The sequence below is a fragment of the Micromesistius poutassou genome (genome assembly GCF_964030765.1).
Source record: "Micromesistius poutassou genome assembly, chromosome: 8".
In the NCBI taxonomy this organism is placed as follows: Eukaryota; Metazoa; Chordata; class Actinopteri; order Gadiformes; family Gadidae; genus Micromesistius; species Micromesistius poutassou.
Genome location: NC_140278.1, coordinates 3030502 through 3057104, shown reverse-complemented (window position 1 = coordinate 3057104; position 26603 = coordinate 3030502). Strand labels below are relative to the sequence as shown.

The following is a 26603-nucleotide window of genomic DNA, read 5'->3' as shown; positions in this document are numbered from 1 at the left end:
CTATAGTTTGACTTTTGCAGTGATAACCAGAGGCACTAGAGTTAAGGCTACAGATTGCCACGGTGGATTCTGGATAACACAGTGTGCCAATTGAAATGTCATTTAAAGAGTACATTTACCGTTTGGCAAAGCACTGTGGGTAGTTGCCTGTCACCGGTTTCATGCGTTCGCATAATGGAACGTACAGAGGAATTACTTAGGAGCTTTGTACGGATAGGCCGAGTCCACAGTCTATACTTCTTGTGTGACTGGCAAAAGGTGTACTGTGAAAAGTGCATATTGACTGCCATCTGGTGGATAGAAAAGATAAAAGTATTTTGTCTCATTTCAATACTTTCAGTGGAGCGATTCATTCATGCCACAAGTGTTGGGCACATTTTTGTGGCCACGTAAACCACACTGTGCTGTGCAGTCAAGCAACACGAGCCCACCCTCTGCGATGCAGACCGTTTTTCTTAAACAGGGAAAGAACGCCCCACCTTGCGGCAGAGCGGCAAAAAATTAGTTGAAACTCATATTGTTCCTCTCCACGGAAATCTTTAGTAAAAGGCGAAAGATTTATACGATCTGAAGAGAAACCTGAGTGCTGCTGTTGATGCGCGTTCAAATGTCGACCCATTGTCCCACCTAATACCTTAAGTGAGGTTTTTTACACAAACAGTGGCCTATAGTTTGACTTTTGCAGTGATAACCAGAGGCACTAGAGTTAAGGCTACAGATTGCCACGGTGGATTCTGGATAACACAGTGTGCCAATTGAAATGTCATTTAAAGAGTACATTTACCGTTTGGCAAAGCACTGTGGGTAGTTGCCTGTCACCGGTTTCATGCGTTTGCATAATGGAACGTACAGAGAAATTACTTAGGAGCTTTGTACGGATAGGCCGAGTCCACAGTCTATACTTCTTGTGTGACTGGCAAAAGGTGTACTGTGAGAAGTGCATATTGACTGCCATCTGGTGGATAGAAAAGATAAAAGTATTTTGTCTCATTTCAATACTTTCAGTGGAGCGATTCATTCATGCCACAAGTGTTGGGCACATTTTTGTGGCCACGTAAACCACACTGTGCTGTGCAGTCAAGCAACACGAGCTCACCCTCTGCGATGCAGACCGTTTTTCTTAAACAGGGAAAGAACGCCCCACCTTGCGGCAGAGCGGCAAAAAATTAGTTGAAACTCATATTGTTCCTCTCCACGGAAATCTTTAGTAAAAGGCGAAAGATTTATACGATCTGAAGAGAAACCTGAGTGCTGCCGTTGATGCGCGTTCAAATGTCGACCCATTGTCCCACCTAATACCTTAAGTGAGGTTTTTTACACAAACAGTGGCCTATAGTTTGACTTTTGCAGTGATAACCAGAGGCACTAGAGTTAAGGCTACAGATTGCCACGGTGGATTCTGGATAACACAGTGTGCCAATTGAAATGTCATTTAAAGAGTACATTTACCGTTTGGCAAAGCACTGTGGGTAGTTGCCTGTCACCGGTTTCATGCGTTTGCATAATGGAACGTACAGAGGAATTACTTAGGAGCTTTGTACGGATAGGCCGAGTCCACAGTCTATACTTCTTGTGTGACTGGCAAAAGGTGTACTGTGAGAAGTGCATATTGACTGCCATCTGGTGGATAGAAAAGATAAAAGTATTTTGTCTCATTTCAATACTTTCAGTGGAGCGATTCATTCATGCCACAAGTGTTGGGCACATTTTTGTGGCCACGTAAACCACACTGTGCTGTGCAGTCAAGCAACACGAGCTCACCCTCTGCGATGCAGACGTTTTTCTTAAACAGGGAAAGAAAGCCCCACCTTGCGGCAGAGCGGCAAAAAATTAGTTGAAACTCATATTGTTCCTCTCCACGGAAATCTTTAGTAAAAGGCGAAAGATTTATACGATCTGAAGAGAAACCTGAGTGCTGCCGTTGATGCGCGTTCAAATGTCGACCCATTGTCCCAACTAATACCTTAAGTGAGGTTTTTTACACAAACAGTGGCCTATAGTTTGACTTTTGCAGTGATAACCAGAGGCACTAGAGTTAAGGCTACAGATTGCCACGGTGGATTCTGGATAACACAGTGTGCCAATTGAAATGTCATTTAAAGAGTACATTTACCGTTTGGCAAAGCACTGTGGGTAGTTGCCTGTCACCGGTTTCATGCGTTCGCATAATGGAACGTACAGAGGAATTACTTAGGAGCTTTGTACGGATAGGCCGAGTCCACAGTCTATACTTCTTGTGTGACTGGCAAAAGGTGTACTGTGAAAAGTGCATATTGACTGCCATCTGCTGGATAGAAAAGATAAAAGTATTTCGTCTCATTTCAATACTTTCAGTGGAGCGATTCATTCATGCCACAAGTGTTGGGCACATTTTTGTGGCCACGTAAACCACACTGTGCTGTGCAGTCAAGCAACACGAGCTCACCCTCTGCGATGCAGACCGTTTTTCTTAAACAGGGAAAGAACGCCCCACCTTGCGGCAGAGCGGCAAAAAATTAGTTGAAACTCATATTGTTCCTCTCCACGGAAATCTTTAGTAAAAGGCGAAAGATTTATACGATCTGAAGAGAAACCTGAGTGCTGCCGTTGATGCGCGTTCAAATGTCGACCCATTGTCCCACCTAATACCTTAAGTGAGGTTTTTTACACAAACAGTGGCCTATAGTTTGACTTTTGCAGTGATAACCAGAGGCACTAGAGTTAAGGCTACAGATTGCCACGGTGGATTCTGGATAACACAGTGTGCCAATTGAAATGTCATTTAAAGAGTACATTTACCGTTTGGCAAAGCACTGTGGGTAGTTGCCTGTCACCGGTTTCATGCGTTCGCATAATGGAACGTACAGAGGAATTACTTAGGAGCTTTGTACGGATAGGCCGAGTCCACAGTCTATACTTCTTGTGTGACTGGCAAAAGGTGTACTGTGAGAAGTGCATATTGACTGCCATCTGGTGGATAGAAAAGATAAAAGTATTTTGTCTCATTTCAATACTTTCAGTGGAGCGATTCATTCATGCCACAAGTGTTGGGCACATTTTTGTGGCCACGTAAACCACACTGTGCTGTGCAGTCAAGCAACACGAGCTCACCCTCTGCGATGCAGACGTTTTTCTTAAACAGGGAAAGAAAGCCCCACCTTGCGGCAGAGCGGCAAAAAATTAGTTGAAACTCATATTGTTCCTCTCCACGGAAATCTTTAGTAAAAGGCGAAAGATTTATACGATCTGAAGAGAAACCTGAGTGCTGCCGTTGATGCGCGTTCAAATGTCGACCCATTGTCCCAACTAATACCTTAAGTGAGGTTTTTTACACAAACAGTGGCCTATAGTTTGACTTTTGCAGTGATAACCAGAGGCACTAGAGTTAAGGCTACAGATTGCCACGGTGGATTCTGGATAACACAGTGTGCCAATTGAAATGTCATTTAAAGAGTACATTTACCGTTTGGCAAAGCACTGTGGGTAGTTGCCTGTCACCGGTTTCATGCGTTCGCATAATGGAACGTACAGAGGAATTACTTAGGAGCTTTGTACGGATAGGCCGAGTCCACAGTCTATACTTCTTGTGTGACTGGCAAAAGGTGTACTGTGAAAAGTGCATATTGACTGCCATCTGCTGGATAGAAAAGATAAAAGTATTTCGTCTCATTTCAATACTTTCAGTGGAGCGATTCATTCATGCCACAAGTGTTGGGCACATTTTTGTGGCCACGTAAACCACACTGTGCTGTGCAGTCAAGCAACACGAGCTCACCCTCTGCGATGCAGACCGTTTTTCTTAAACAGGGAAAGAACGCCCCACCTTGCGGCAGAGCGGCAAAAAATTAGTTGAAACTCATATTGTTCCTCTCCACGGAAATCTTTAGTAAAAGGCGAAAGATTTATACGATCTGAAGAGAAACCTGAGTGCTGCCGTTGATGCGCGTTCAAATGTCGACCCATTGTCCCACCTAATACCTTAAGTGAGGTTTTTTACACAAACAGTGGCCTATAGTTTGACTTTTGCAGTGATAACCAGAGGCACTAGAGTTAAGGCTACAGATTGCCACGGTGGATTCTGGATAACACAGTGTGCCAATTGAAATGTCATTTAAAGAGTACATTTACCGTTTGGCAAAGCACTGTGGGTAGTTGCCTGTCACCGGTTTCATGCGTTCGCATAATGGAACGTACAGAGGAATTACTTAGGAGCTTTGTACGGATAGGCCGAGTCCACAGTCTATACTTCTTGTGTGACTGGCAAAAGGTGTACTGTGAAAAGTGCATATTGACTGCCATCTGGTGGATAGAAAAGATGAAAGTATTTCGTCTCATTTCAATACTTTCAGTGGAGCGATTCATTCATGCCACAAGTGTTGGGCACATTTTTGTGGCCACGTAAACCACACTGTGCTGTGCAGTCAAGCAACACGAGCTCACCCTCTGCGATGCAGACCGTTTTTCTTAAACAGGGAAAGAACGCCCCACCTTGCGGCAGAGCGGCAAAAAATTAGTTGAATCTCATATTGTTCCTCTCCACGGAAATCTTTAGTAAAAGGCGAAAGATTTATACGATCTGAAGAGAAACCTGAGTGCTGCCGTTGATGTGCGTTCAAATGTCGACCCATTGTCCCACCTAATACCTTAAGTGAGGTTTTTTACACAAACAGTGGCCTATAGTTTGACTTTTGCAGTGATAACCAGAGGCACTAGAGTTAAGGCTACAGATTGCCACGGTGGATTCTGGATAACACAGTGTGCCAATTGAAATGTCATTTAAAGAGTACATTTACCGTTTGGCAAAGCACTGTGGGTAGTTGCCTGTCACCGGTTTCATGCGTTCGCATAATGGAACGTACAGAGGAATTACTTAGGAGCTTTGTACGGATAGGCCGAGTCCACAGTCTATACTTCTTGTGTGACTGGCAAAAGGTGTACTGTGAAAAGTGCATATTGACTGCCATCTGCTGGATAGAAAAGATAAAAGTATTTTGTCTCATTTCAATACTTTCAGTGGAGCGATTCATTCATGCCACAAGTGTTGGGCACATTTTTGTGGCCACGTAAACCACACTGTGCTGTGCAGTCAAGCAACACGAGCCCACCCTCTGCGATGCAGACCGTTTTTCTTAAACAGGGAAAGAACACCCCACCTTGCGGCAGAGCGGCAAAAAATTAGTTGAAACTCATATTGTTCCTCTCCACGGAAATCTTTAGTAAAAGGCGAAAGATTTATACGATCTGAAGAGAAACCTGAGTGCTGCCGTTGATGCGCGTTCAAATGTCGACCCATTGTCCCACCTAATACCTTAAGTGAGGTTTTTTACACAAACAGTGGCCTATAGTTTGACTTTTGCAGTGATAACCAGAGGCACTAGAGTTAAGGCTACAGATTGCCACGGTGGATTCTGGATAACACAGTGTGCCAATTGAAATGTCATTTAAAGAGTACATTTACCGTTTGGCAAAGCACTGTGGGTAGTTGCCTGTCACCGGTTTCATGCGTTCGCATAATGGAACGTACAGAGGAATTACTTAGGAGCTTTGTACGGATAGGCCGAGTCCACAGTCTATACTTCTTGTGTGACTGGCAAAAGGTGTACTGTGAAAAGTGCATATTGACTGCCATCTGCTGGATAGAAAAGATAAAAGTATTTCGTCTCATTTCAATACTTTCAGTGGAGCGATTCATTCATGCCACAAGTGTTGGGCACATTTTTGTGGCCACGTAAACCACACTGTGCTGTGCAGTCAAGCAACACGAGCTCACCCTCTGCGATGCAGACCGTTTTTCTTAAACAGCGAAAGAAAGCCCCACCTTGCGGCAGAGCGGCAAAAAATTAGTTGAAACTCATATTGTTCCTCGCCACGGAAATCTTTAGTAAAAGGCGAAAGATTTATACGATCTGAAGAGAAACCTGAGTGCTGCCGTTGATGCGCGTTCAAATGTCGACCCATTGTCCCACCTAATACCTTAAGTGAGGTTTTTTACACAAACAGTGGCCTATAGTTTGACTTTTGCAGCGATAACCAGAGGCACTAGAGTTAAGGCTACAGATTGCCACGGTGGATTCTGGATAACACAGTGTGCCAATTGAAATGTCATTTAAAGAGTACATTTACCGTTTGGCAAAGCACTGTGGGTAGTTGCCTGTCACCGGTTTCATGCGTTCGCATAATGGAACGTACAGAGGAATTACTTAGGAGCTTTGTACGGATAGGCCGAGTCCACAGTCTATACTTCTTGTGTGACTGGCAAAAGGTGTACTGTGAAAAGTGCATATTGACTGCCATCTGGTGGATAGAAAAGATGAAAGTATTTCGTCTCATTTCAATACTTTCAGTGGAGCGATTCATTCATGCCACAAGTGTTGGGCACATTTTTGTGGCCACGTAAACCACACTGTGCTGTGCAGTCAAGCAACACGAGCTCACCCTCTGCGATGCAGACCGTTTTTCTTAAACAGGGAAAGAACGCCCCACCTTGCGGCAGAGCGGCAAAAAATTAGTTGAAACTCATATTGTTCCTCTCCACGGAAATCTTTAGTAAAAGGCGAAAGATTTATACGATCTGAAGAGAAACCTGAGTGCTGCCGTTGATGCGCGTTCAAATGTCGACCCATTGTCCCACCTAATACCTTAAGTGAGGTTTTTTACACAAACAGTGGCCTATAGTTTGACTTTTGCAGTGATAACCAGAGGCACTAGAGTTAAGGCTACAGATTGCCACGGTGGATTCTGGATAACACAGTGTGCCAATTGAAATGTCATTTAAAGAGTACATTTACCGTTTGGCAAAGCACTGTGGGTAGTTGCCTGTCACCGGTTTCATGCGTTTGCATAATGGAACGTACAGAGGAATTACTTAGGAGCTTTGTACGGATAGGCCGAGTCCACAGTCTATACTTCTTGTGTGACTGGCAAAAGGTGTACTGTGAAAAGTGCATATTGACTGCCATCTGGTGGATAGAAAAGATAAAAGTATTTCGTCTCATTTCAATACTTTCAGTGGAGCGATTCATTCATGCCACAAGTGTTGGGCACATTTTTGTGGCCACGTAAACCACACTGTGCTGTGCAGTCAAGCAACACGAGCTCACCCTCTGCGATGCAGACCGTTTTTCTTAAACAGGGAAAGAACGCCCCACCTTGCGGCAGAGCTGCAAAAAATTAGTTGAAACTCATATTGTTCCTCTCCACGGAAATCTTTAGTAAAAGGCGAAAGATTTATACGATCTGAAGAGAAACCTGAGTGCTGCCGTTGATGTGCGTTCAAATGTCGACCCATTGTCCCACCTAATACCTTAAGTGAGGTTTTTTACACAAACAGTGGCCTATAGTTTGACTTTTGCAGTGATAACCAGAGGCACTAGAGTTAAGGCTACAGATTGCCACGGTGGATTCTGGATAACACAGTGTGCCAATTGAAATGTCATTTAAAGAGTACATTTACCGTTTGGCAAAGCACTGTGGGTAGTTGCCTGTCACCGGTTTCATGCGTTCGCATAATGGAACGTACAGAGGAATTACTTAGGAGCTTTGTACGGATAGGCCGAGTCCACAGTCTATACTTCTTGTGTGACTGGCAAAAGGTGTACTGTGAAAAGTGCATATTGACTGCCATCTGGTGGATAGAAAAGATAAAAGTATTTTGTCTCATTTCAATACTTTCAGTGGAGCGATTCATTCATGCCACAAGTGTTGGGCACATTTTTGTGGCCACGTAAACCACACTGTGCTGTGCAGTCAAGCAACACGAGCCCACCCTCTGCGATGCAGACCGTTTTTCTTAAACAGGGAAAGAACACCCCACCTTGCGGCAGAGCGGCAAAAAATTAGTTGAAACTCATATTGTTCCTCTCCACGGAAATCTTTAGTAAAAGGCGAAAGATTTATACGATCTGAAGAAAAACCTGAGTTCTGCCGTTGATGCGCGTTCAAATGTCGACCCATTGTCCCACCTAATACCTTAAGTGAGGTTTTTTACACAAACAGTGGCCTATAGTTTGACTTTTGCAGTGATAACCAGAGGCACTAGAGTTAAGGCTACAGATTGCCACGGTGGATTCTGGATAACACAGTGTGCCAATTGAAATGTCATTTAAAGAGTACATTTACCGTTTGGCAAAGCACTGTGGGTAGTTGCCTGTCACCGGTTTCATGCGTTCGCATAATGGAACGTACAGAGGAATTACTTAGGAGCTTTGTACGGATAGGCCGAGTCCACAGTCTATACTTCTTGTGTGACTGGCAAAAGGTGTACTGTGAAAAGTGCATATTGACTGCCATCTGGTGGATAGAAAAGATAAAAGTATTTCGTCTCATTTCAATACTTTCAGTGGAGCGATTCATTCATGCCACAAGTGTTGGGCACATTTTTGTGGCCACGTAAACCACACTGTGCTGTGCAGTCAAGCAACACGAGCCCACCCTCTGCGATGCAGACCGTTTTTCTTAAACAGGGAAAGAACGCCCCACCTTGCGGCAGAGCGGCAAAAAATTAGTTGAAACTCATATTGTTCCTCTCCACGGAAATCTTTAGTAAAAGGCGAAAGATTTATACGATCTGAAGAGAAACCTGAGTGCTGCCGTTGATGCGCGTTCAAATGTCGACCCATTGTCCCACCTAATACCTTAAGTGAGGTTTTTTACACAAACAGTGGCCTATAGTTTGACTTTTGCAGTGATAACCAGAGGCACTAGAGTTAAGGCTACAGATTGCCACGGTGGATTCTGGATAACACAGTGTGCCAATTGAAATGTCATTTAAAGAGTACATTTACCGTTTGGCAAAGCACTGTGGGTAGTTGCCTGTCACCGGTTTCATGCGTTCGCATAATGGAACGTACAGAGGAATTACTTAGGAGCTTTGTACGGATAGGCCGAGTCCACAGTCTATACTTCTTGTGTGACTGGCAAAAGGTGTACTGTGAAAAGTGCATATTGACTGCCATCTGGTGGATAGAAAAGATGAAAGTATTTCGTCTCATTTCAATACTTTCAGTGGAGCGATTCATTCATGCCACAAGTGTTGGGCACATTTTTGTGGCCACGTAAACCACACTGTGCTGTGCAGTCAAGCAACACGAGCTCACCCTCTGCGATGCAGACCGTTTTTCTTAAACAGGGAAAGAACGCCCCACCTTGCGGCAGAGCGGCAAAAAATTAGTTGAAACTCATATTGTTCCTCTCCACGGAAATCTTTAGTAAAAGGCGAAAGATTTATACGATCTGAAGAGAAACCTGAGTGCTGCCGTTGATGTGCGTTCAAATGTCGACCCATTGTCCCACCTAATACCTTAAGTGAGGTTTTTTACACAAACAGTGGCCTATAGTTTGACTTTTGCAGTGATAACCAGAGGCACTAGAGTTAAGGCTACAGATTGCCACGGTGGATTCTGGATAACACAGTGTGCCAATTGAAATGTCATTTAAAGAGTACATTTACCGTTTGGCAAAGCACTGTGGGTAGTTGCCTGTCACCGGTTTCATGCGTTCGCATAATGGAACGTACAGAGGAATTACTTAGGAGCTTTGTACGGATAGGCCGAGTCCACAGTCTATACTTCTTGTGTGACTGGCAAAAGGTGTACTGTGAAAAGTGCATATTGACTGCCATCTGGTGGATAGAAAAGATAAAAGTATTTTGTCTCATTTCAATACTTTCAGTGGAGCGATTCATTCATGCCACAAGTGTTGGGCACATTTTTGTGGCCACGTAAACCACACTGTGCTGTGCAGTCAAGCAACACGAGCCCACCCTCTGCGATGCAGACCGTTTTTCTTAAACAGGGAAAGAACGCCCCACCTTGCGGCAGAGCGGCAAAAAATTAGTTGAAACTCATATTGTTCCTCTCCACGGAAATCTTTAGTAAAAGGCGAAAGATTTATACGATCTGAAGAGAAACCTGAGTGCTGCCGTTGATGCGCGTTCAAATGTCGACCCATTGTCCCACCTAATACCTTAAGTGAGGTTTTTTACACAAACAGTGGCCTATAGTTTGACTTTTGCAGTGATAACCAGAGGCACTAGAGTTAAGGCTACAGATTGCCACGGTGGATTCTGGATAACACAGTGTGCCAATTGAAATGTCATTTAAAGAGTACATTTACCGTTTGGCAAAGCACTGTGGGTAGTTGCCTGTCACCGGTTTCATGCGTTCGCATAATGGAACGTACAGAGGAATTACTTAGGAGCTTTGTACGGATAGGCCGAGTCCACAGTCTATACTTCTTGTGTGACTGGCAAAAGGTGTACTGTGAAAAGTGCATATTGACTGCCATCTGGTGGATAGAAAAGATAAAAGTATTTCGTCTCATTTCAATACTTTCAGTGGAGCGATTCATTCATGCCACAAGTGTTGGGCACATTTTTGTGGCCACGTAAACCACACTGTGCTGTGCAGTCAAGCAACACGAGCCCACCCTCTGCGATGCAGACCGTTTTTCTTAAACAGGGAAAGAACGCCCCACCTTGCGGCAGAGCGGCAAAAAATTAGTTGAAACTCATATTGTTCCTCTCCACGGAAATCTTTAGTAAAAGGCGAAAGATTTATACGATCTGAAGAGAAACCTGAGTGCTGCTGTTGATGCGCGTTCAAATGTCGACCCATTGTCCCACCTAATACCTTAAGTGAGGTTTTTTACACAAACAGTGGCCTATAGTTTGACTTTTGCAGTGATAACCAGAGGCACTAGAGTTAAGGCTACAGATTGCCACGGTGGATTCTGGATAACACAGTGTGCCAATTGAAATGTCATTTAAAGAGTACATTTACCGTTTGGCAAAGCACTGTGGGTAGTTGCCTGTCACCGGTTTCATGCGTTTGCATAATGGAACGTACAGAGGAATTACTTAGGAGCTTTGTACGGATAGGCCGAGTCCACAGTCTATACTTCTTGTGTGACTGGCAAAAGGTGTACTGTGAGAAGTGCATATTGACTGCCATCTGGTGGATAGAAAAGATAAAAGTATTTTGTCTCATTTCAATACTTTCAGTGGAGCGATTCATTCATGCCACAAGTGTTGGGCACATTTTTGTGGCCACGTAAACCACACTGTGCTGTGCAGTCAAGCAACACGAGCTCACCCTCTGCGATGCAGACCGTTTTTCTTAAACAGGGAAAGAACGCCCCACCTTGCGGCAGAGCGGCAAAAAATTAGTTGAAACTCATATTGTTCCTCTCCACGGAAATCTTTAGTAAAAGGCGAAAGATTTATACGATCTGAAGAGAAACCTGAGTGCTGCCGTTGATGCGCGTTCAAATGTCGACCCATTGTCCCACCTAATACCTTAAGTGAGGTTTTTTACACAAACAGTGGCCTATAGTTTGACTTTTGCAGTGATAACCAGAGGCACTAGAGTTAAGGCTACAGATTGCCACGGTGGATTCTGGATAACACAGTGTGCCAATTGAAATGTCATTTAAAGAGTACATTTACCGTTTGGCAAAGCACTGTGGGTAGTTGCCTGTCACCGGTTTCATGCGTTTGCATAATGGAACGTACAGAGGAATTACTTAGGAGCTTTGTACGGATAGGCCGAGTCCACAGTCTATACTTCTTGTGTGACTGGCAAAAGGTGTACTGTGAGAAGTGCATATTGACTGCCATCTGGTGGATAGAAAAGATAAAAGTATTTTGTCTCATTTCAATACTTTCAGTGGAGCGATTCATTCATGCCACAAGTGTTGGGCACATTTTTGTGGCCACGTAAACCACACTGTGCTGTGCAGTCAAGCAACACGAGCTCACCCTCTGCGATGCAGACGTTTTTCTTAAACAGGGAAAGAAAGCCCCACCTTGCGGCAGAGCGGCAAAAAATTAGTTGAAACTCATATTGTTCCTCTCCACGGAAATCTTTAGTAAAAGGCGAAAGATTTATACGATCTGAAGAGAAACCTGAGTGCTGCCGTTAATGCGCGTTCAAATGTCGACCCATTGTCCCAACTAATACCTTAAGTGAGGTTTTTTACACAAACAGTGGCCTATAGTTTGACTTTTGCAGTGATAACCAGAGGCACTAGAGTTAAGGCTACAGATTGCCACGGTGGATTCTGGATAACACAGTGTGCCAATTGAAATGTCATTTAAAGAGTACATTTACCGTTTGGCAAAGCACTGTGGGTAGTTGCCTGTCACCGGTTTCATGCGTTCGCATAATGGAACGTACAGAGGAATTACTTAGGAGCTTTGTACGGATAGGCCGAGTCCACAGTCTATACTTCTTGTGTGACTGGCAAAAGGTGTACTGTGAAAAGTGCATATTGACTGCCATCTGGTGGATAGAAAAGATAAAAGTATTTCGTCTCATTTCAATACTTTCAGTGGAGCGATTCATTCATGCCACAAGTATTGGGCACATTTTTGTGGCCACGTAAACCACACTGTGCTGTGCAGTCAAGCAACACGAGCCCACCCTCTGCGATGCAGACCGTTTTTCTTAAACAGGGAAAGAACGCCCCACCTTGCGGCAGAGCGGCAAAAAATTAGTTGAAACTCATATTGTTCCTCTCCACGGAAATCTTTAGTAAAAGGCGAAAGATTTATACAATCTGAAGAGAAACCTGAGTGCTGCCGTTGATGCTCGTTCAAATGTCGACCCATTGTCCCACCTAATACCTTAAGTGAGGTTTTTTACACAAACAGTGGCCTATAGTTTGACTTTTGCAGTGATAACCAGAGGCACTAGAGTTAAGGCTACAGATTGCCACGGTGGATTCTGGATAACACAGTGTGCCAATTGAAATGTCATTTAAAGAGTACATTTACCGTTTGGCAAAGCACTGTGGGTAGTTGCCTGTCACCGGTTTCATGCGTTCGCATAATGGAACGTACAGAGGAATTACTTAGGAGCTTTGTACGGATAGGCCGAGTCCACAGTCTATACTTCTTGTGTGACTGGCAAAAGGTGTACTGTGAAAAGTGCATATTGACTGCCATCTGGTGGATAGAAAAGATGAAAGTATTTCGTCTCATTTCAATACTTTCAGTGGAGCGATTCATTCATGCCACAAGTGTTGGGCACATTTTTGTGGCCACGTAAACCACACTGTGCTGTGCAGTCAAGCAACACGAGCTCACCCTCTGCGATGCAGACCGTTTTTCTTAAACAGGGAAAGAACGCCCCACCTTGCGGCAGAGCGTCAAAAAAATAGTTGAAACTCATATTGTTCCTCTCCACGGAAATCTTTAGTAAAAGGCAAAAGATTTATACGATCTGAAGAGAAACCTGAGTGCTGCCGTTGATGTGCGTTCAAATGTCGACCCATTGTCCCACCTAATACCTTAAGTGAGGTTTTTTACACAAACAGTGGCCTATAGTTTGACTTTTGCAGTGATAACCAGAGGCACTAGAGTTAAGGCTACAGATTGCCACGGTGGATTCTGGATAACACAGTGTGCCAATTGAAATGTCATTTAAAGAGTACATTTACCGTTTGGCAAAGCACTGTGGGTAGTTGCCTGTCACCGGTTTCATGCGTTCGCATAATGGAACGTACAGAGGAATTACTTAGGAGCTTTGTACGGATAGGCCGAGTCCACAGTCTATACTTCTTGTGTGACTGGCAAAAGGTGTACTGTGAAAAGTGCATATTGACTGCCATCTGGTGGATAGAAAAGATGAAAGTATTTCGTCTCATTTCAATACTTTCAGTGGAGCGATTCATTCATGCCACAAGTGTTGGGCACATTTTTGTGGCCACGTAAACCACACTGTGCTGTGCAGTCAAGCAACACGAGCTCACCCTCTGCGATGCAGACCGTTTTTCTTAAACAGGGAAAGAACGCCCCACCTTGCGGCAGAGCGTCAAAAAAATAGTTGAAACTCATATTGTTCCTCTCCACGGAAATCTTTAGTAAAAGGCGAAAGATTTATACGATCTGAAGAGAAACCTGAGTGCTGCCGTTGATGTGCGTTCAAATGTCGACCCATTGTCCCACCTAATACCTTAAGTGAGGTTTTTTACACAAACAGTGGCCTATAGTTTGACTTTTGCAGTGATAACCAGAGGCACTAGAGTTAAGGCTACAGATTGCCACGGTGGATTCTGGATAACACAGTGTGCCAATTGAAATGTCATTTAAAGAGTACATTTACCGTTTGGCAAAGCACTGTGGGTAGTTGCCTGTCACCGGTTTCATGCGTTCGCATAATGGAACGTACAGAGGAATTACTTAGGAGCTTTGTACGGATAGGCCGAGTCCACAGTCTATACTTCTTGTGTGACTGGCAAAAGGTGTACTGTGAAAAGTGCATATTGACTGCCATCTGCTGGATAGAAAAGATAAAAGTATTTCGTCTCATTTCAATACTTTCAGTGGAGCGATTCATTCATGCCACAAGTGTTGGGCACATTTTTGTGGCCACGTAAACCACACTGTGCTGTGCAGTCAAGCAACACGAGCTCACCCTCTGCGATGCAGACCGTTTTTCTTAAACAGGGAAAGAACGCCCCACCTTGCGGCAGAGCGGCAAAAAATTAGTTGAAACTCATATTGTTCCTCTCCACGGAAATCTTTAGTAAAAGGCGAAAGATTTATACGATCTGAAGAGAAACCTGAGTGCTGCCGTTGATGTGCGTTCAAATGTCGATCCATTGTCCCACCTAATACCTTAAGTGAGGTTTTTTACACAAACAGTGGCCTATAGTTTGACTTTTGCAGTGATAACCAGAGGCACTAGAGTTAAGGCTACAGATTGCCACGGTGGATTCTGGATAACACAGTGTGCCAATTGAAATGTCATTTAAAGAGTACATTTACCGTTTGGCAAAGCACTGTGGGTAGTTGCCTGTCACCGGTTTCATGCGTTTGCATAATGGAACGTACAGAGGAATTACTTAGGAGCTTTGTACGGATAGGCCGAGTCCACAGTCTATACTTCTTGTGTGACTGGCAAAAGGTGTACTGTGAGAAGTGCATATTGACTGCCATCTGGTGGATAGAAAAGATAAAAGTATTTCGTCTCATTTCAATACTTTCAGTGGAGCGATTCATTCATGCCACAAGTGTTGGGCACATTTTTGTGGCCACGTAAACCACACTGTGCTGTGCAGTCAAGCAACACGAGCTCACCCTCTGCGATGCAGACCGTTTTTCTTAAACAGCGAAAGAAAGCCCCACCTTGCGGCAGAGCGGCAAAAAATTAGTTGAAACTCATATTGTTCCTCGCCACGGAAATCTTTAGTAAAAGGCGAAAGATTTATACGATCTGAAGAGAAACCTGAGTGCTGCCGTTGATGCGCGTTCAAATGTCGACCCATTGTCCCACCTAATACCTTAAGTGAGGTTTTTTACACAAACAGTGGCCTATAGTTTGACTTTTGCAGCGATAACCAGAGGCACTAGAGTTAAGGCTACAGATTGCCACGGTGGATTCTGGATAACACAGTGTGCCAATTGAAATGTCATTTAAAGAGTACATTTACCGTTTGGCAAAGCACTGTGGGTAGTTGCCTGTCACCGGTTTCATGCGTTCGCATAATGGAACGTACAGAGGAATTACTTAGGAGCTTTGTACGGATAGGCCGAGTCCACAGTCTATACTTCTTGTGTGACTGGCAAAAGGTGTACTGTGAAAAGTGCATATTGACTGCCATCTGGTGGATAGAAAAGATGAAAGTATTTCGTCTCATTTCAATACTTTCAGTGGAGCGATTCATTCATGCCACAAGTGTTGGGCACATTTTTGTGGCCACGTAAACCACACTGTGCTGTGCAGTCAAGCAACACGAGCTCACCCTCTGCGATGCAGACCGTTTTTCTTAAACAGGGAAAGAACGCCCCACCTTGCGGCAGAGCGGCAAAAAATTAGTTGAAACTCATATTGTTCCTCTCCACGGAAATCTTTAGTAAAAGGCGAAAGATTTATACGATCTGAAGAGAAACCTGAGTGCTGCCGTTGATGCGCGTTCAAATGTCGACCCATTGTCCCACCTAATACCTTAAGTGAGGTTTTTTACACAAACAGTGGCCTATAGTTTGACTTTTGCAGTGATAACCAGAGGCACTAGAGTTAAGGCTACAGATTGCCACGGTGGATTCTGGATAACACAGTGTGCCAATTGAAATGTCATTTAAAGAGTACATTTACCGTTTGGCAAAGCACTGTGGGTAGTTGCCTGTCACCGGTTTCATGCGTTTGCATAATGGAACGTACAGAGGAATTACTTAGGAGCTTTGTACGGATAGGCCGAGTCCACAGTCTATACTTCTTGTGTGACTGGCAAAAGGTGTACTGTGAAAAGTGCATATTGACTGCCATCTGGTGGATAGAAAAGATAAAAGTATTTCGTCTCATTTCAATACTTTCAGTGGAGCGATTCATTCATGCCACAAGTGTTGGGCACATTTTTGTGGCCACGTAAACCACACTGTGCTGTGCAGTCAAGCAACACGAGCTCACCCTCTGCGATGCAGACCGTTTTTCTTAAACAGGGAAAGAACGCCCCACCTTGCGGCAGAGCGGCAAAAAATTAGTTGAAACTCATATTGTTCCTCTCCACGGAAATCTTTAGTAAAAGGCGAAAGATTTATACGATCTGAAGAGAAACCTGAGTGCTGCCGTTGATGTGCGTTCAAATGTCGACCCATTGTCCCACCTAATACCTTAAGTGAGGTTTTTTACACAAACAGTGGCCTATAGTTTGACTTTTGCAGTGATAACCAGAGGCACTAGAGTTAAGGCTACAGATTGCCACGGTGGATTCTGGATAACACAGTGTGCCAATTGAAATGTCATTTAAAGAGTACATTTACCGTTTGGCAAAGCACTGTGGGTAGTTGCCTGTCACCGGTTTCATGCGTTTGCATAATGGAACGTACAGAGGAATTACTTAGGAGCTTTGTATGGATAGGCCGAGTCCACAGTCTATACTTCTTGTGTGACTGGCAAAAGGTGTACTGTGAAAAGTGCATATTGACTGCCATCTGGTGGATAGAAAAGATGAAAGTATTTCGTCTCATTTCAATACTTTCAGTGGAGCGATTCATTCATGCCACAAGTGTTGGGCACATTTTTGTGGCCACGTAAACCACACTGTGCTGTGCAGTCAAGCAACACGAGCTCACCCTCTGCGATGCAGACCGTTTTTCTTAAACAGGGAAAGAACGCCCCACCTTGCGGCAGAGCGGCAAAAAATTAGTTGAAACTCATATTGTTCCTCTCCACGGAAATCTTTAGTAAAAGGCGAAAGATTTATACGATCTGAAGAGAAACCTGAGTGCTGCCGTTGATGCGCGTTCAAATGTCGACCCATTGTCCCACCTAATACCTTAAGTGAGGTTTTTTACACAAACAGTGGCCTATAGTTTGACTTTTGCAGTGATAACCAGAGGCACTAGAGTTAAGGCTACAGATTGCCACGGTGGATTCTGGATAACACAGTGTGCCAATTGAAATGTCATTTAAAGAGTACATTTACCGTTTGGCAAAGCACTGTGGGTAGTTGCCTGTCACCGGTTTCATGCGTTCGCATAATGGAACGTACAGAGGAATTACTTAGGAGCTTTGTACGGATAGGCCGAGTCCACAGTCTATACTTCTTGTGTGACTGGCAAAAGGTGTACTGTGAAAAGTGCATATTGACTGCCATCTGGTGGATAGAAAAGATGAAAGTATTTCGTCTCATTTCAATACTTTCAGTGGAGCGATTCATTCATGCCACAAGTGTTGGGCACATTTTTGTGGCCACGTAAACCACACTGTGCTGTGCAGTCAAGCAACACGAGCTCACCCTCTGCGATGCAGACCGTTTTTCTTAAACAGGGAAAGAACGCCCCACCTTGCGGCAGAGCTACAAAAAATTAGTTGAAACTCATATTGTTCCTCTCCACGGAAATCTTTAGTAAAAGGCGAAAGATTTATACGATCTGAAGAGAAACCTGAGTGCTGCCGTTGATGTGCGTTCAAATGTCGACCCATTGTCCCACCTAATACCTTAAGTGAGGTTTTTTACACAAACAGTGGCCTATAGTTTGACTTTTGCAGTGATAACCAGAGGCACTAGAGTTAAGGCTACAGATTGCCACGGTGGATTCTGGATAACACAGTGTGCCAATTGAAATGTCATTTAAAGAGTACATTTACCGTTTGGCAAAGCACTGTGGGTAGTTGCCTGTCACCGGTTTCATGCGTTCGCATAATGGAACGTACAGAGGAATTACTTAGGAGCTTTGTACGGATAGGCCGAGTCCACAGTCTATACTTCTTGTGTGACTGGCAAAAGGTGTACTGTGAAAAGTGCATATTGACTGCCATCTGGTGGATAGAAAAGATAAAAGTATTTTGTCTCATTTCAATACTTTCAGTGGAGCGATTCATTCATGCCACAAGTGTTGGGCACATTTTTGTGGCCACGTAAACCACACTGTGCTGTGCAGTCAAGCAACACGAGCCCACCCTCTGCGATGCAGACCGTTTTTCTTAAACAGGGAAAGAACACCCCACCTTGCGGCAGAGCGGCAAAAAATTAGTTGAAACTCATATTGTTCCTCTCCACGGAAATCTTTAGTAAAAGGCGAAAGATTTATACGATCTGAAGAAAAACCTGAGTTCTGCCGTTGATGCGCGTTCAAATGTCGACCCATTGTCCCACCTAATACCTTAAGTGAGGTTTTTTACACAAACAGTGGCCTATAGTTTGACTTTTGCAGTGATAACCAGAGGCACTAGAGTTAAGGCTACAGATTGCCACGGTGGATTCTGGATAACACAGTGTGCCAATTGAAATGTCATTTAAAGAGTACATTTACCGTTTGGCAAAGCACTGTGGGTAGTTGCCTGTCACCGGTTTCATGCGTTCGCATAATGGAACGTACAGAGGAATTACTTAGGAGCTTTGTACGGATAGGCCGAGTCCACAGTCTATACTTCTTGTGTGACTGGCAAAAGGTGTACTGTGAAAAGTGCATATTGACTGCCATCTGGTGGATAGAAAAGATAAAAGTATTTCGTCTCATTTCAATACTTTCAGTGGAGCGATTCATTCATGCCACAAGTGTTGGGCACATTTTTGTGGCCACGTAAACCACACTGTGCTGTGCAGTCAAGCAACACGAGCCCACCCTCTGCGATGCAGACCGTTTTTCTTAAACAGGGAAAGAACGCCCCACCTTGCGGCAGAGCGGCAAAAAATTAGTTGAAACTCATATTGTTCCTCTCCACGGAAATCTTTAGTAAAAGGCGAAAGATTTATACGATCTGAAGAGAAACCTGAGTGCTGCCGTTGATGCGCGTTCAAATGTCGACCCATTGTCCCACCTAATACCTTAAGTGAGGTTTTTTACACAAACAGTGGCCTATAGTTTGACTTTTGCAGTGATAACCAGAGGCACTAGAGTTAAGGCTACAGATTGCCACGGTGGATTCTGGATAACACAGTGTGCCAATTGAAATGTCATTTAAAGAGTACATTTACCGTTTGGCAAAGCACTGTGGGTAGTTGCCTGTCACCGGTTTCATGCGTTCGCATAATGGAACGTACAGAGGAATTACTTAGGAGCTTTGTACGGATAGGCCGAGTCCACAGTCTATACTTCTTGTGTGACTGGCAAAAGGTGTACTGTGAAAAGTGCATATTGACTGCCATCTGGTGGATAGAAAAGATGAAAGTATTTCGTCTCATTTCAATACTTTCAGTGGAGCGATTCATTCATGCCACAAGTGTTGGGCACATTTTTGTGGCCACGTAAACCACACTGTGCTGTGCAGTCAAGCAACACGAGCTCACCCTCTGCGATGCAGACCGTTTTTCTTAAACAGGGAAAGAACGCCCCACCTTGCGGCAGAGCGGCAAAAAATTAGTTGAAACTCATATTGTTCCTCTCCACGGAAATCTTTAGTAAAAGGCGAAAGATTTATACGATCTGAAGAGAAACCTGAGTGCTGCCGTTGATGTGCGTTCAAATGTCGACCCATTGTCCCACCTAATACCTTAAGTGAGGTTTTTTACACAAACAGTGGCCTATAGTTTGACTTTTGCAGTGATAACCAGAGGCACTAGAGTTAAGGCTACAGATTGCCACGGTGGATTCTGGATAACACAGTGTGCCAATTGAAATGTCATTTAAAGAGTACATTTACCGTTTGGCAAAGCACTGTGGGTAGTTGCCTGTCACCGGTTTCATGCGTTCGCATAATGGAACGTACAGAGGAATTACTTAGGAGCTTTGTACGGATAGGCCGAGTCCACAGTCTATACTTCTTGTGTGACTGGCAAAAGGTGTACTGTGAAAAGTGCATATTGACTGCCATCTGGTGGATAGAAAAGATGAAAGTATTTCGTCTCATTTCAATACTTTCAGTGGAGCGATTCATTCATGCCACAAGTGTTGGGCACATTTTTGTGGCCACGTAAACCACACTGTGCTGTGCAGTCAAGCAACACGAGCTCACCCTCTGCGATGCAGACCGTTTTTCTTAAACAGGGAAAGAACGCCCCACCTTGCGGCAGAGCGGCAAAAAATTAGTTGAAACTCATATTGTTCCTCTCCACGGAAATCTTTAGTAAAAGGCGAAAGATTTATACGATCTGAAGAGAAACCTGAGTGCTGCCGTTGATGCGCGTTCAAATGTCGACCCATTGTCCCACCTAATACCTTAAGTGAGGTTTTTTACACAAACAGTGGCCTATAGTTTGACTTTTGCAGTAATAACCAGAGGCACTAGAGTTAAGGCTACAGATTGCCACGGTGGATTCTGGATAACACAGTGTGCCAATTGAAATGTCATTTAAAGAGTACATTTACCGTTTGGCAAAGCACTGTGGGTAGTTGCCTGTCACCGGTTTCATGCGTTTGCATAATGGAACGTACAGAGGAATTACTTAGGAGCTTTGTACGGATAGGCCGAGTCCACAGTCTATACTTCTTGTGTGACTGGCAAAAGGTGTACTGTGAAAAGTGCATATTGACTGCCATCTGCTGGATAGAAAAGATGAAACTATTTCGTCTCATTTCAATACTTTCAGTGGAGCGATTCATTCATGCCACAAGTGTTGGGCACATTTTTGTGGCCACGTAAACCACACTGTGCTGTGCAGTCAAGCAACACGAGCTCACCCTCTGCGATGCAGACCGTTTTTCTTAAACAGGGAAAGAACGCCCCACCTTGCGGCAGAGCGGCAAAAAATTAGTTGAAACTCATATTGTTCCTCTCCACGGAAATCTTTAGTAAAAGGCGAAAGATTTATACGATCTGAAGAGAAACCTGAGTGCTGCCGTTGATGCGCGTTCAAATGTCGACCCATTGTCCCACCTAATACCTTAAGTGAGGTTTTTTACACAAACAGTGGCCTATAGTTTGACTTTTGCAGTGATAACCAGAGGCACTAGAGTTAAGGCTACAGATTGCCACGGTGGATTCTGGATAACACAGTGTGCCAATTGAAATGTCATTTAAAGAGTACATTTACCGTTTGGCAAAGCACTGTGGGTAGTTGCCTGTCACCGGTTTCATGCGTTCGCATAATGGAACGTACAGAGGAATTACTTAGGAGCTTTGTACGGATAGGCCGAGTCCACAGTCTATACTTCTTGTGTGACTGGCAAAAGGTGTACTGTGAAAAGTGCATATTGACTGCCATCTGGTGGATAGAAAAGATGAAAGTATTTCGTCTCATTTCAATACTTTCAGTGGAGCGATTCATTCATGCCACAAGTGTTGGGCACATTTTTGTGGCCACGTAAACCACACTGTGCTGTGCAGTCAAGCAACACGAGCTCACCCTCTGCGATGCAGACCGTTTTTCTTAAACAGGGAAAGAACGCCCCACCTTGCGGCAGAGCGGCAAAAAATTAGTTGAAACTCATATTGTTCCTCTCCACGGAAATCTTTAGTAAAAGGCGAAAGATTTATACGATCTGAAGAGAAACCTGAGTGCTGCCGTTGATGCGCGTTCAAATGTCGACCCATTGTCCCACCTAATACCTTAAGTGAGGTTTTTTACACAAACAGTGGCCTATAGTTTGACTTTTGCAGTGATAACCAGAGGCACTAGAGTTAAGGCTACAGATTGCCACGGTGGATTCTGGATAACACAGTGTGCCAATTGAAATGTCATTTAAAGAGTACATTTACCGTTTGGCAAAGCACTGTGGGTAGTTGCCTGTCACCGGTTTCATGCGTTCGCATAATGGAACGTACAGAGGAATTACTTAGGAGCTTTGTACGGATAGGCCGAGTCCACAGTCTATACTTCTTGTGTGACTGGCAAAAGGTGTACTGTGAAAAGTGCATATTGACTGCCATCTGGTGGATAGAAAAGATAAAAGTATTTTGTCTCATTTCAATACTTTCAGTGGAGCGATTCATTCATGCCACAAGTGTTGGGCACATTTTTGTGGCCACGTAAACCACACTGTGCTGTGCAGTCAAGCAACACGAGCCCACCCTCTGCGATGCAGACCGTTTTTCTTAAACAGGGAAAGAACGCCCCACCTTGCGGCAGAGCGTCAAAAAATTATTTGAAACTCATATTGTTCCTCTCCACGGAAATCTTTAGTAAAAGGCGAAAGATTTATACGATCTGAAGAGAAACCTGAGTGCTGCCGTTGATGCGCGTTCAAATGTCGACCCATTGTCCCACCTAATACCTTAAGTGAGGTTTTTTACACAAACAGTGGCCTATAGTTTGACTTTTGCAGTGATAACCAGAGGCACTAGAGTTAAGGCTACAGATTGCCACGGTGGATTCTGGATAACACAGTGTGCCAATTGAAATGTCATTTAAAGAGTACATTTACCGTTTGGCAAAGCACTGTGGGTAGTTGCCTGTCACCGGTTTCATGCGTTTGCATAATGGAACGTACAGAGGAATTACTTAGGAGCTTTGTACGGATAGGCCGAGTCCACAGTCTATACTTCTTGTGTGACTGGCAAAAGGTGTACTGTGAAAAGTGCATATTGACTGCCATCTGCTGGATAGAAAAGATGAAAGTATTTCGTCTCATTTCAATACTTTCAGTGGAGCGATTCATTCATGCCACAAGTGTTGGGCACATTTTTGTGGCCACGTAAACCACACTGTGCTGTGCAGTCAAGCAACACGAGCTCACCCTCTGCGATGCAGACCGTTTTTCTTAAACAGGGAAAGAACGCCCCACCTTGCGGCAGAGCGGCAAAAAATTAGTTGAAACTCATATTGTTCCTCTCCACGGAAATCTTTAGTAAAAGGCGAAAGATTTATACGATCTGAAGAGAAACCTGAGTGCTGCCGTTGATGCGCGTTCAAATGTCGACCCATTGTCCCACCTAATACCTTAAGTGAGGTTTTTTACACAAACAGTGGCCTATAGTTTGACTTTTGCAGTGATAACCAGAGGCACTAGAGTTAAGGCTACAGATTGCCACGGTGGATTCTGGATAACACAGTGTGCCAATTGAAATGTCATTTAAAGAGTACATTTACCGTTTGGCAAAGCACTGTGGGTAGTTGCCTGTCACCGGTTTCATGCGTTCGCATAATGGAACGTACAGAGGAATTACTTAGGAGCTTTGTACGGATAGGCCGAGTCCACAGTCTATACTTCTTGTGTGACTGGCAAAAGGTGTACTGTGAAAAGTGCATATTGACTGCCATCTGGTGGATAGAAAAGATGAAAGTATTTCGTCTCATTTCAATACTTTCAGTGGAGCGATTCATTCATGCCACAAGTGTTGGGCACATTTTTGTGGCCACGTAAACCACACTGTGCTGTGCAGTCAAGCAACACGAGCTCACCCTCTGCGATGCAGACCGTTTTTCTTAAACAGGGAAAGAACGCCCCACCTTGCGGCAGAGCGGCAAAAAATTAGTTGAAACTCATATTGTTCCTCTCCACGGAAATCTTTAGTAAAAGGCGAAAGATTTATACGATCTGAAGAGAAACCTGAGTGCTGCCGTTGATGCGCGTTCAAATGTCGACCCATTGTCCCACCTAATACCTTAAGTGAGGTTTTTTACACAAACAGTGGCCTATAGTTTGACTTTTGCAGTGATAACCAGAGGCACTAGAGTTAAGGCTACAGATTGCCACGGTGGATTCTGGATAACACAGTGTGCCAATTGAAATGTCATTTAAAGAGTACATTTACCGTTTGGCAAAGCACTGTGGGTAGTTGCCTGTCACCGGTTTCATGCGTTCGCATAATGGAACGTACAGAGGAATTACTTAGGAGCTTTGTACGGATAGGCCGAGTCCACAGTCTATACTTCTTGTGTGACTGGCAAAAGGTGTACTGTGAAAAGTGCATATTGACTGCCATCTGGTGGATAGAAAAGATAAAAGTATTTTGTCTCATTTCAATACTTTCAGTGGAGCGATTCATTCATGCCACAAGTGTTGGGCACATTTTTGTGGCCACGTAAACCACACTGTGCTGTGCAGTCAAGCAACACGAGCCCACCCTCTGCGATGCAGACCGTTTTTCTTAAACAGGGAAAGAACGCCCCACCTTGCGGCAGAGCGTCAAAAAATTAGTTGAAACTCATATTGTTCCTCTCCACGGAAATCTTTAGTAAAAGGCGAAAGATTTATACGATCTGAAGAGAAACCTGAGTGCTGCCGTTGATGCGCGTTCAAATGTCGACCCATTGTCCCACCTAATACCTTAAGTGAGGTTTTTTACACAAACAGTGGCCTATAGTTTGACTTTTGCAGTGATAACCAGAGGCACTAGAGTTAAGGCTACAGATTGCCACGGTGGATTCTGGATAACACAGTGTGCCAATTGAAATGTCATTTAAAGAGTACATTTACCGTTTGGCAAAGCACTGTGGGTAGTTGCCTGTCACCGGTTTCATGCGTTCGCATAATGGAACGTACAGAGGAATTACTTAGGAGCTTTGTACGGATAGGCCGAGTCCACAGTCTATACTTCTTGTGTGACTGGCAAAAGGTGTACTGTGAAAAGTGCATATTGACTGCCATCTGGTGGATAGAAAAGATAAAAGTATTTCGTCTCATTTCAATACTTTCAGTGGAGCGATTCATTCATGCCACAAGTGTTGGGCACATTTTTGTGGCCACGTAAACCACACTGTGCTGTGCAGTCAAGCAACACGAGCCCACCCTCTGCGATGCAGACCGTTTTTCTTAAACAGGGAAAGAACGCCCCACCCTGCGGCAGAGCGTCAAAAAATTAGTTGAAACTCATATTGTTCCTCTCCACGGAAATCTTTAGTAAAAGGCGAAAGATTTATACGATCTGAAGAGAAACCTGAGTGCTGCCGTTGATGCGCGTTCAAATGTCGACCCATTGTCCCACCTAATACCTTAAGTGAGGTTTTTTACACAAACAGTGGCCTATAGTTTGACTTTTGCAGTGATAACCAGAGGCACTAGAGTTAAGGCTACAGATTGCCACGGTGGATTCTGGATAACACAGTGTGCCAATTGAAATGTCATTTAAAGAGTACATTTACCGTTTGGCAAAGCACTGTGGGTAGTTGCCTGTCACCGGTTTCATGCGTTCGCATAATGGAACGTACAGAGGAATTACTTAGGAGCTTTGTACGGATAGGCCGAGTCCACAGTCTATACTTCTTGTGTGACTGGCAAAAGGTGTACTGTGAAAAGTGCATATTGACTGCCATCTGGTGGATAGAAAAGATAAAAGTATTTCGTCTCATTTCAATACTTTCAGTGGAGCGATTCATTCATGCCACAAGTGTTGGGCACATTTTTGTGGCCACGTAAACCACACTGTGCTGTGCAGTCAAGCAACACGAGCCCACCCTCTGCGATGCAGACCGTTTTTCTTAAACAGGGAAAGAACGCCCCACCTTGCGGCAGAGCGGCAAAAAATTAGTTGAAACTCATATTGTTCCTCTCCACGGAAATCTTTAGTAAAAGGCGAAAGATTTATACGATCTGAAGAGAAACCTGAGTGCTGCCGTTGATGCGCGTTCAAATGTCGACCCATTGTCCCACCTAATACCTTAAGTGAGGTTTTTTACACAAACAGTGGCCTATAGTTTGACTTTTGCAGTGATAACCAGAGGCACTAGAGTTAAGGCTACAGATTGCCACGGTGGATTCTGGATAACACAGTGTGCCAATTGAAATGTCATTTAAAGAGTACATTTACCGTTTGGCAAAGCACTGTGGGTAGTTGCCTGTCACCGGTTTCATGCGTTCGCATAATGGAACGTACAGAGGAATTACTTAGGAGCTTTGTACGGATAGGCCGAGTCCACAGTCTATACTTCTTGTGTGACTGGCAAAAGGTGTACTGTGAAAAGTGCATATTGACTGCCATCTGGTGGATAGAAAAGATGAAAGTATTTCGTCTCATTTCAATACTTTCAGTGGAGCGATTCATTCATGCCACAAGTGTTGGGCACATTTTTGTGGCCACGTAAACCACACTGTGCTGTGCAGTCAAGCAACACGAGCTCACCCTCTGCGATGCAGACCGTTTTTCTTAAACAGGGAAAGAACGCCCCACCTTGCGGCAGAGCGGCAAAAAATTAGTTGAAACTCATATTGTTCCTCTCCACGGAAATCTTTAGTAAAAGGCGAAAGATTTATACGATCTGAAGAGAAACCTGAGTGCTGCCGTTGATGTGCGTTCAAATGTCGACCCATTGTCCCACCTAATACCTTAAGTGAGGTTTTTTACAGAAACAGTGGCCTATAG

General features: G+C 44.1%; 39 non-coding genes and 1 pseudogene across 40 annotated transcripts; all 40 read right to left on the bottom strand.

Annotated features, from left to right (window-relative positions):
- Positions 1–471: 471 nt before the first annotated feature.
- Positions 472–586, bottom strand: LOC311352193 (U5 spliceosomal RNA). The gene has a single exon (XR_014636780.1). It is a non-coding gene; the product is annotated as a U5 spliceosomal RNA (small nuclear RNA).
- A 550-nt stretch (positions 587–1136) lies between these two features.
- On the bottom strand, positions 1137–1251 carry LOC311352352 (U5 spliceosomal RNA). The gene has a single exon (XR_014636921.1). It is a non-coding gene; the product is annotated as a U5 spliceosomal RNA (small nuclear RNA).
- Positions 1252–1802: 551 nt separating this feature from the next.
- LOC311352249 (U5 spliceosomal RNA) lies at positions 1803–1916 on the bottom strand. Its single transcript, XR_014636831.1, has one exon. It is a non-coding gene; the product is annotated as a U5 spliceosomal RNA (small nuclear RNA).
- A 549-nt stretch (positions 1917–2465) lies between these two features.
- On the bottom strand, positions 2466–2580 carry LOC311352351 (U5 spliceosomal RNA). The gene has a single exon (XR_014636920.1). It is a non-coding gene; the product is annotated as a U5 spliceosomal RNA (small nuclear RNA).
- Positions 2581–3131: 551 nt separating this feature from the next.
- On the bottom strand, positions 3132–3245 carry LOC311352248 (U5 spliceosomal RNA). Its single transcript, XR_014636830.1, has one exon. It is a non-coding gene; the product is annotated as a U5 spliceosomal RNA (small nuclear RNA).
- A 549-nt stretch (positions 3246–3794) lies between these two features.
- On the bottom strand, positions 3795–3909 carry LOC311352350 (U5 spliceosomal RNA). Its single transcript, XR_014636919.1, has one exon. It is a non-coding gene; the product is annotated as a U5 spliceosomal RNA (small nuclear RNA).
- Positions 3910–4459: 550 nt separating this feature from the next.
- On the bottom strand, positions 4460–4574 carry LOC311352214 (U5 spliceosomal RNA). Its single transcript, XR_014636799.1, has one exon. It is a non-coding gene; the product is annotated as a U5 spliceosomal RNA (small nuclear RNA).
- A 551-nt stretch (positions 4575–5125) lies between these two features.
- Positions 5126–5240, bottom strand: LOC311352227 (U5 spliceosomal RNA). The gene has a single exon (XR_014636811.1). It is a non-coding gene; the product is annotated as a U5 spliceosomal RNA (small nuclear RNA).
- A 551-nt stretch (positions 5241–5791) lies between these two features.
- LOC311352280 (U5 spliceosomal RNA) lies at positions 5792–5905 on the bottom strand. Its single transcript, XR_014636858.1, has one exon. It is a non-coding gene; the product is annotated as a U5 spliceosomal RNA (small nuclear RNA).
- A 549-nt stretch (positions 5906–6454) lies between these two features.
- LOC311352349 (U5 spliceosomal RNA) lies at positions 6455–6569 on the bottom strand. The gene has a single exon (XR_014636918.1). It is a non-coding gene; the product is annotated as a U5 spliceosomal RNA (small nuclear RNA).
- Positions 6570–7119: 550 nt separating this feature from the next.
- On the bottom strand, positions 7120–7234 carry LOC311352222 (U5 spliceosomal RNA). Its single transcript, XR_014636807.1, has one exon. It is a non-coding gene; the product is annotated as a U5 spliceosomal RNA (small nuclear RNA).
- Positions 7235–7784: 550 nt separating this feature from the next.
- Positions 7785–7899, bottom strand: LOC311352263 (U5 spliceosomal RNA). Its single transcript, XR_014636844.1, has one exon. It is a non-coding gene; the product is annotated as a U5 spliceosomal RNA (small nuclear RNA).
- A 550-nt stretch (positions 7900–8449) lies between these two features.
- On the bottom strand, positions 8450–8564 carry LOC311352348 (U5 spliceosomal RNA). Its single transcript, XR_014636917.1, has one exon. It is a non-coding gene; the product is annotated as a U5 spliceosomal RNA (small nuclear RNA).
- Positions 8565–9114: 550 nt separating this feature from the next.
- LOC311352346 (U5 spliceosomal RNA) lies at positions 9115–9229 on the bottom strand. Its single transcript, XR_014636915.1, has one exon. It is a non-coding gene; the product is annotated as a U5 spliceosomal RNA (small nuclear RNA).
- Positions 9230–9779: 550 nt separating this feature from the next.
- LOC311352344 (U5 spliceosomal RNA) lies at positions 9780–9894 on the bottom strand. Its single transcript, XR_014636914.1, has one exon. It is a non-coding gene; the product is annotated as a U5 spliceosomal RNA (small nuclear RNA).
- A 550-nt stretch (positions 9895–10444) lies between these two features.
- LOC311352343 (U5 spliceosomal RNA) lies at positions 10445–10559 on the bottom strand. The gene has a single exon (XR_014636913.1). It is a non-coding gene; the product is annotated as a U5 spliceosomal RNA (small nuclear RNA).
- Positions 10560–11109: 550 nt separating this feature from the next.
- On the bottom strand, positions 11110–11224 carry LOC311352342 (U5 spliceosomal RNA). Its single transcript, XR_014636912.1, has one exon. It is a non-coding gene; the product is annotated as a U5 spliceosomal RNA (small nuclear RNA).
- A 551-nt stretch (positions 11225–11775) lies between these two features.
- LOC311352246 (U5 spliceosomal RNA) lies at positions 11776–11889 on the bottom strand. The gene has a single exon (XR_014636828.1). It is a non-coding gene; the product is annotated as a U5 spliceosomal RNA (small nuclear RNA).
- A 549-nt stretch (positions 11890–12438) lies between these two features.
- Positions 12439–12553, bottom strand: LOC311352260 (U5 spliceosomal RNA). The gene has a single exon (XR_014636841.1). It is a non-coding gene; the product is annotated as a U5 spliceosomal RNA (small nuclear RNA).
- A 550-nt stretch (positions 12554–13103) lies between these two features.
- On the bottom strand, positions 13104–13219 carry LOC311352270 (U5 spliceosomal RNA). Its single transcript, XR_014636850.1, has one exon. It is a non-coding gene; the product is annotated as a U5 spliceosomal RNA (small nuclear RNA).
- Positions 13220–13768: 549 nt separating this feature from the next.
- Positions 13769–13884, bottom strand: LOC311352268 (U5 spliceosomal RNA). Its single transcript, XR_014636848.1, has one exon. It is a non-coding gene; the product is annotated as a U5 spliceosomal RNA (small nuclear RNA).
- Positions 13885–14433: 549 nt separating this feature from the next.
- LOC311352341 (U5 spliceosomal RNA) lies at positions 14434–14548 on the bottom strand. The gene has a single exon (XR_014636911.1). It is a non-coding gene; the product is annotated as a U5 spliceosomal RNA (small nuclear RNA).
- A 552-nt stretch (positions 14549–15100) lies between these two features.
- On the bottom strand, positions 15101–15214 carry LOC311352277 (U5 spliceosomal RNA). Its single transcript, XR_014636857.1, has one exon. It is a non-coding gene; the product is annotated as a U5 spliceosomal RNA (small nuclear RNA).
- A 549-nt stretch (positions 15215–15763) lies between these two features.
- LOC311352340 (U5 spliceosomal RNA) lies at positions 15764–15878 on the bottom strand. The gene has a single exon (XR_014636910.1). It is a non-coding gene; the product is annotated as a U5 spliceosomal RNA (small nuclear RNA).
- Positions 15879–16428: 550 nt separating this feature from the next.
- Positions 16429–16543, bottom strand: LOC311352339 (U5 spliceosomal RNA). The gene has a single exon (XR_014636909.1). It is a non-coding gene; the product is annotated as a U5 spliceosomal RNA (small nuclear RNA).
- A 550-nt stretch (positions 16544–17093) lies between these two features.
- LOC311352338 (U5 spliceosomal RNA) lies at positions 17094–17208 on the bottom strand. Its single transcript, XR_014636908.1, has one exon. It is a non-coding gene; the product is annotated as a U5 spliceosomal RNA (small nuclear RNA).
- A 551-nt stretch (positions 17209–17759) lies between these two features.
- On the bottom strand, positions 17760–17874 carry LOC311352213 (U5 spliceosomal RNA). Its single transcript, XR_014636798.1, has one exon. It is a non-coding gene; the product is annotated as a U5 spliceosomal RNA (small nuclear RNA).
- A 549-nt stretch (positions 17875–18423) lies between these two features.
- On the bottom strand, positions 18424–18538 carry LOC311352262 (U5 spliceosomal RNA). Its single transcript, XR_014636843.1, has one exon. It is a non-coding gene; the product is annotated as a U5 spliceosomal RNA (small nuclear RNA).
- Positions 18539–19088: 550 nt separating this feature from the next.
- On the bottom strand, positions 19089–19203 carry LOC311352337 (U5 spliceosomal RNA). Its single transcript, XR_014636907.1, has one exon. It is a non-coding gene; the product is annotated as a U5 spliceosomal RNA (small nuclear RNA).
- A 550-nt stretch (positions 19204–19753) lies between these two features.
- Positions 19754–19868, bottom strand: LOC311352336 (U5 spliceosomal RNA). Its single transcript, XR_014636906.1, has one exon. It is a non-coding gene; the product is annotated as a U5 spliceosomal RNA (small nuclear RNA).
- Positions 19869–20418: 550 nt separating this feature from the next.
- On the bottom strand, positions 20419–20533 carry LOC311352333 (U5 spliceosomal RNA). Its single transcript, XR_014636904.1, has one exon. It is a non-coding gene; the product is annotated as a U5 spliceosomal RNA (small nuclear RNA).
- A 550-nt stretch (positions 20534–21083) lies between these two features.
- LOC311352332 (U5 spliceosomal RNA) lies at positions 21084–21198 on the bottom strand. Its single transcript, XR_014636903.1, has one exon. It is a non-coding gene; the product is annotated as a U5 spliceosomal RNA (small nuclear RNA).
- Positions 21199–21748: 550 nt separating this feature from the next.
- On the bottom strand, positions 21749–21863 carry LOC311352331 (U5 spliceosomal RNA). The gene has a single exon (XR_014636902.1). It is a non-coding gene; the product is annotated as a U5 spliceosomal RNA (small nuclear RNA).
- Positions 21864–22414: 551 nt separating this feature from the next.
- On the bottom strand, positions 22415–22529 carry LOC311352231 (U5 spliceosomal RNA). The gene has a single exon (XR_014636815.1). It is a non-coding gene; the product is annotated as a U5 spliceosomal RNA (small nuclear RNA).
- Positions 22530–23078: 549 nt separating this feature from the next.
- On the bottom strand, positions 23079–23193 carry LOC311352330 (U5 spliceosomal RNA). The gene has a single exon (XR_014636901.1). It is a non-coding gene; the product is annotated as a U5 spliceosomal RNA (small nuclear RNA).
- Positions 23194–23743: 550 nt separating this feature from the next.
- LOC311352329 (U5 spliceosomal RNA) lies at positions 23744–23858 on the bottom strand. Its single transcript, XR_014636900.1, has one exon. It is a non-coding gene; the product is annotated as a U5 spliceosomal RNA (small nuclear RNA).
- A 551-nt stretch (positions 23859–24409) lies between these two features.
- Positions 24410–24524, bottom strand: LOC311352239 (U5 spliceosomal RNA). The gene has a single exon (XR_014636822.1). It is a non-coding gene; the product is annotated as a U5 spliceosomal RNA (small nuclear RNA).
- Positions 24525–25079: 555 nt separating this feature from the next.
- LOC311352232 (U5 spliceosomal RNA) lies at positions 25080–25189 on the bottom strand (annotated as a pseudogene). The gene has a single exon.
- Positions 25190–25738: 549 nt separating this feature from the next.
- Positions 25739–25853, bottom strand: LOC311352328 (U5 spliceosomal RNA). Its single transcript, XR_014636899.1, has one exon. It is a non-coding gene; the product is annotated as a U5 spliceosomal RNA (small nuclear RNA).
- Positions 25854–26403: 550 nt separating this feature from the next.
- Positions 26404–26518, bottom strand: LOC311352327 (U5 spliceosomal RNA). Its single transcript, XR_014636898.1, has one exon. It is a non-coding gene; the product is annotated as a U5 spliceosomal RNA (small nuclear RNA).
- Positions 26519–26603: the final 85 nt, after the last annotated feature.